The sequence below is a fragment of the Salmo trutta genome, chromosome 15 (genome assembly GCF_901001165.1).
Source record: "Salmo trutta chromosome 15, fSalTru1.1, whole genome shotgun sequence".
Lineage (NCBI taxonomy): Eukaryota > Metazoa > Chordata > Actinopteri > Salmoniformes > Salmonidae > Salmo > Salmo trutta.
This window is the reverse complement of record NC_042971.1, coordinates 11,497,780-11,504,183: the sequence shown is the minus strand read 5'-3', so window position 1 is coordinate 11,504,183 and position 6,404 is coordinate 11,497,780.

The window sequence follows — 6,404 nt, the reverse complement described above, 5'->3', positions numbered from 1 at the left end:
AAAAATATATATGATAACTTGTTGATTACTTTAAAATTCAGATGTTTGCAAAAAAATACATTATGGTACCTTACTGTTTTCACAATGACATTCAATTCAGCACTGAAAAAAGGCGCAAGTTTAAGTTTGTTCCACCTGAGCGAATCTGACCACAAGTGAGAGACCACTATGATGACACCCTAAATGTGTTTGATGGATCATTTTTGTCTTCTCCTAACGCATAAGGGGAAAGTAATCAAAAAACAACTGAAAGTAATCCAGAAATTACATTACTGATTACAAGGTAACTATACTGCTCAAAAAAATAAAGGGAACACTAAAATAACACATCCTAGATCTGAATGAATGAAATAATCTAATTAAATGCTTTTTTCTTTACATAGTTGAATGTGCTGACAACAAAATCACACAAAAATAATCAATGGAAATCCAATTTATCAACCCATGGAGGTCTGGATTTGGAGTCACACTCAAAATTAAAGTGGAAAACCACACTACAGGCTGATCCAACTTTGATGTAATGTCCTTAAAACAAGTCAAAATGAGGCTCAGTAGTGTGTGTGGCCTCCACGTGCCTGTATGGCCTCCCTACAACGCCTGGGCATGCTCCTGATGAGGTGGCGGATGGTCTCCTGAGGGATCTCCTCCTAGACCTGGACTAAAGCATCCGCCAACTCCTGGACAGTCTGTGGTGCAACGTGGAGTTGGTGGATGGAGCGAGACATGATGTCCCAGATGTGCTCAATTGGATTCAGGTCTGGGGAACGGGCGGGCCAGTCCATAGCATCAATGCCTTCCTCTTGCAGGAACTGCTGACACACTCCAGCCACATGAGGTCTAGCATTGTCTTGCATTAGGAGGAACCCAGGGCCAACCGCACCAGCATATGGTCTCGCAAGGGGTCTGAGGATCTCATCTCGGTACCTAATGGCAGTCAGGCTACCTCTGGCGAGCACATGGAGGGCTGTGCATCCCCCCCAAAGAAATGCCACCCCACACCATGACTGACCCACCGCCAAACCGGTCATGCTGGAGGATGTTGCAGGCAGCAGAATGTTCTCCACGGCGTCTCCAGACTCTGTCACGTCTGTCACATGTGCTCAGTGTGAACCTGCTTTCATCTGTGAAGAGCACAGGGCGCCAGTGGCGAATTTGCCAATCTTGGTGTTCTCTGGCAAATGCCAAACGTCCTGCACGGTGTTGGGCTGTAAGCACAACCCCCAACTGTGGACGTCGGGCCCTCATACCACCCTCATGGAGTCTGTTTCTGACCGTTTGAGCAGACACATGCACATTTGTGGCCTGCTGGAGGTCATTTTGCAGGGCTCTGGCAGTGCTCCTCCTGCTCCTCCTTGCACAAAGGCGGAGGTAGCGGTCCTGCTGCTGGGTTGTTGCCCTCCTACGGCCTCCTCCACGTCTCCTGATGTACTGGCCTGTCTCCTGGTAGCGCCTCCATGCTCTGGACACTACGCTGACAGACACAGCAAACCTTCTTGCCACAGCTTGCATTGATGTGCCTTCCTGGATGAGCTGCACTACCTAAGCCACTTGTGTGGGTTGTAGACTCCGTCTCATGCTACCACTAGAGTGAAAGCACCGCCAGCATTCAAAAGTGACCAAAACATCAGCCAGGAAGCATAGGAACTGAGAAGTGGTCTGTGGTCACCACCTGCAGAACCACTCCTTTATTGGGGTGTCTTGCTAATTGCCTATAATTTCCACCTGTTGTCTATTCCATTTGCACAACAGCATGTGAAATTTATTGTCAATCAGTGTTGCTTCCTAAGTGGACAGTTTGATTTCACAGAAGTGTGATTGACTTGGAGTTACATTGTGTTGTTTAAGTGTTGAGCAGTGTAGTAACTGTAACCAATTACATTTAGAAAGTATCCTACTCAAACCTGCATATGTTTTCTCAGGTATTCTCACTCACTGATTCTAAAACCATGTTGTTTGGGCCACTTTCTCTCCACTCAATACTTTTGAGGTGAGGTTTGTTATATGGCTTGTGTTGAGAGTGTTCTTGTTTTCTCAGAACTAATCTACCCTCTGGCTTGTCACTGGGTCTGGGACCAGCAAGGCATCGTCAGTCAAACCTCTGCCTCCTACCCATCACAGGTGTGAACCAGTCACATACCATACTCAAATTCAGGATTTAGGTATGTATTATAAGCAGAGAGAGTAACTCTTATTGACCTACATTTCTGTCCAGGACTATGCAGACTATATCAGTGTGATCTTACTGGGTTATGCAGCTGCAGCCATCTCACTGCGGGCTATAGGATCACGGACTTGATGCTGGAGTCCCAATTTCAAAGGCCATCGGAAAGTATTCTGACCCCCTTGACAGCCTTATCCTAAAGTGTTTTAAATAGTTTTCCTCTCATCAATCTACAAATCAATCAACACACAATACCACATAATGACAAAGAAAAAACAGGTTTCGATTTTTTTCTCACATTTATTAAAAATAAAATACTGAAAAATTCCATTTACGTAAGTATTCAGACCCTTTACGCAGTACTTTGTTGAAGCACCTTTGGCAGCAATTACAGCTTCAAGTCTTTTTGGGTATGACGCTACAGGCTTCGCACACCTGTATTTGGGGAGTTTCTCCCATTCTTCTCTGCAGTTACTTACAAGCTCTGTCAAGTTGGATGGGGAGCATCGCTGCACAGCTATTTTCAGGTCTCTCCAGAGATGTTCGATCAGGTTCAAGCCCGGGCTCTGGTTGGGCCACTCAAGCACATTGAGACTTGTCCTGAAGCCACTCCTGCGCTGTCTTGGCTGTGTGCTCAGGGTCATTGTCCTGTTGGAAGAAGAACCTTCACCTCAGTCTGAGGTTCTGAGCGCTCTGGAGCAGGTTTTCATCAAGGATATCTCTGTACTTTGCTTCGTTCATCTTTCCCTCGAACCTGACTAGTCTCCCAGTCCCTTCCGCTGAAAAACATCCCCACAGCATGATGCTGCCACCACCATGCTTCACCGTAGGGATGGTGCCAGGTTTCCTCCAGACGTGATGCTTGGCATTCAGGCCAAAGATTCAATCTTGGTTTCATCAGACGAGAGAATCTTGTTTCTCATGGGCTGAGAGTCCTTTAGGTGCCTTTTGGCAAACTCCAAGCCGGTAATGTGCCTTTTTCTGAGGAGGGGCTTCTGTGTGGCCACTGTAACGTAAAGGCCTGATTGGTGGATTCCTGCAGAGATGGTTGTCCTTCTGGTAAGTTCTCCCATCTCCACAGAGGAACTCTGAAGCTCTGTCAGAGTGACCATCGGGTACTTGGTCACCTCAGTGACCAAGGCCCTTCTCCCCCGATTGCTCAGTTTGGCCGGGCGGCCAGCTCTAGGAAGAGTCTTGATGGTTCCTAACCTCTTCCATTTAAGAATGATGGAGGCCACTGTTCTTGGGGACCTTCAATGCTGCGGAAATGTGTTGGTACCCTTCCCCTGATCTGTGCCTCGACACAATCCTGTCTCGAACTCTATGGAAAATTCCTCTGACCTCATGGCTTGGTTTTTGCTCTGAAATGCACTGTCAACTGTGGGACCTTATAGATAAGTGTGTGCCTTTCATATTCAGTACCAATCAATCTAATTTACCACAGGTGGACTCCAATCAAGTTGTAGAAATATTCTTAGGATGATCAATGGAAACATTTTTTGCCTCATAGCAAAGGGTTTGAATACTTATGTAAATAAGGTATTTCTGTTATTTGTTTTTTATTCATTAGCAAACATAAAAAAAACAGTTTTCGCTTTGTCGATATGGGGTATTGTGTGTAGATTGATTAGTAAAAATAATAATGTAATACATTTTAGAATAAGGCTGTAACGTAACAAAATGTGGAAAAAGTGAAGTGGTCTGCACTGTATACTGTAGAATAGCACACTGTAGTATCCCTCGATCATGTGTAGTACTTACTATAGAATGTTGTAGTATACTGTAGAATACTATAGTAAATACTACAGTATTATCCGCAAAGAAACTGTAGTAAATACTACAGTAATGTAACAATAATGTCCCCAAAAACTCTACACTTTAACCATAGTAAATACGACAGTTTTTAGTTTGCATAAACTGCGCCCATTCCCCTCCCCCAATTTCCAATTTGTGCAGCCCATAAGTGAGAAACCTACATGCTAAGTATTGACCATATATTGTGTTCCATACAGGTTATAGAAAAGAGCTTAAGCTCTAAACTATTTGGCTGCCCCCAGGTGGTAAGGGTAGGTAACAGCACATCCGTCACACTGATCCTCAATACGGGGGCCCCTCAGGGGTGTGTGCTCAGTCCCCTCCTGTACTCCCTGTTCACTCATGACTGCATGGCCAGGCATGACTCCAACACCATCATTAAGTTTGCCAATGACACAACAGTGGAAGGCCTGATCACCGACAATGATGAGACAGCCTATAGGGAGGAGGTCAGAGACCTGGTCATGTGGTGCCAGGATAACAACCTCTCCCTCAATATTATCAAGACAAAGGAGATGATTATGGGCAACAGGAAAAGGAGGACCGAGCAAGCCCCCACTCTCATCGACGTGGCTGTAGTGGAGCAGGTTGAGAGCTTCAAGTTCCTTGGTGTCCACATCACCAACAATTTATCATGGTCCAAACACACCAATACAGTCGTGAAGACGCCTATTCCTCAGATCCTCAAGAAGTTATACAGCTGCACCATCTAGAGCATCCTGACTGGTTGCATCACTGCCTGTTATGGCAACTGTTCGGCCTCCGACCGCAAGGCACTACAGAGTGCCAAGTCTAGGTCCAAAAGGCTTCTTAACAGCTTCTACCCCCAAGCCATAAGACCCCTGAACAGCTAATCAAATGGCTACCCAGACTATTTGCATTGTCCACCCCCCCTTACGCTGCTGCTACTCTCTGTTAATTATCTATGCATAGTCACTTTAACTCTACCTACAGTACATGTACATATTACCGCAATTACCTCGACTAACCTGTGCCCCCACACATTGACTCTGTACAGGTACCCCCTGTGTATACCCTTGCTACTGTTATTTTACTGCTGCTCTTTAATTATTTGTTATTTTTAACTCATCTATTTTTACTTGACACTTATTTTCTTAAAACTGAATTGTTGGTTAAGGGCTTGTAAGTAAGCATTTCACTGTAAGGTCTACCTACACCTGTTGTATTCAGCACATGTTCCAAATAAAATTTGATTTGATTTGAGGTTATGGAAATGTGCTCTTTTAGTATTTCTTCAGTAGGTTTCCTCTTTTAGAAAGTTTTCACTTCTATGTCAAAAGATAATTTAAAAAAAATACAATTTTAAACACTCCTGAAATGTCAGTAAAAACCCTGCAGTAAATATTACAGTATATTACAGTCTGCAAAAACCCTACAGTTAATACTACAGTATACCACAGTCTGCAAAAATGCTCCTGTACATTGCCTTCAGAAAGTATTCATACCCCTTGACTTATTCCACATTTTGCTGTGAAACAGCCTGAATTCAAAATGGATTAAATTAATTTCATTCTCACCTATCTACACACAATATCCCATAATGACAAAGTGAAAACATGGTTTTAGAATTTGTAGCAAATTTTTGGAAAATTAAATACATAGATATCTGTTTTACATAAGTATTCACTCCCCTGAGTCAATACTTTGTAGAAGCACATTTGGCAGCGATTACAACTGTGAGTCTTTCTGGGTAAATCTCGAAGAGATTTCCACACCTGGATTGTGCAACATTTGGCCATTATTATTTTCAAAATTCTTCAAGCTCTATCAAATTGTTTGTTGATCCTTGCTAGACAACCATTTTCAGGTCTTGCCATAGATTTTCAAGTAGATTTAAGTCAAAACTGTAACTGCCACTCAGGAACATTTACCTACTTCTTGGTAAGCAACTCCAGTGTAGATTTGGCCTTGTGTTTTAGGTTATTGTCGTGCTGAAAGGTGAATTAATCTCCCAATGTCTGGTGGAAAGCAGACTGAACCAGGTTTTCCTCTCGGATTCTTCCTGTGCTTAGCTCCATTCCGTAGCTTTTTTGTATTCAGGACAAAAAGTGAAATTACTTTGCCACATTTTTTGCAATATTACTTTAGTGCCATATGCATGTTTTGGAATATTTCTATTATGTACAGGCTTCCTTCTTTTCACTCTGTCAATTAGGTTAGTATTGTAGAGTAACTACAATGTTGTTGATCCATCCTCAGTTATCTAACCATCACAGCCATTAAACTCTGTAACTATTTTATAGCCACCATTGGCCTCATGGTGAAATCCCTGAGCGGTTTCCTTCCTCTCAGGCAACTGAGTTAGGAAGGACGCCTGTATCTTTGTAGTGACGACTGGGTGTCACGTCCTGACCAGTATAGAGGATTATTTGTATTATTTGGTCAGGGCGTGGCAGAGGTATGTTTG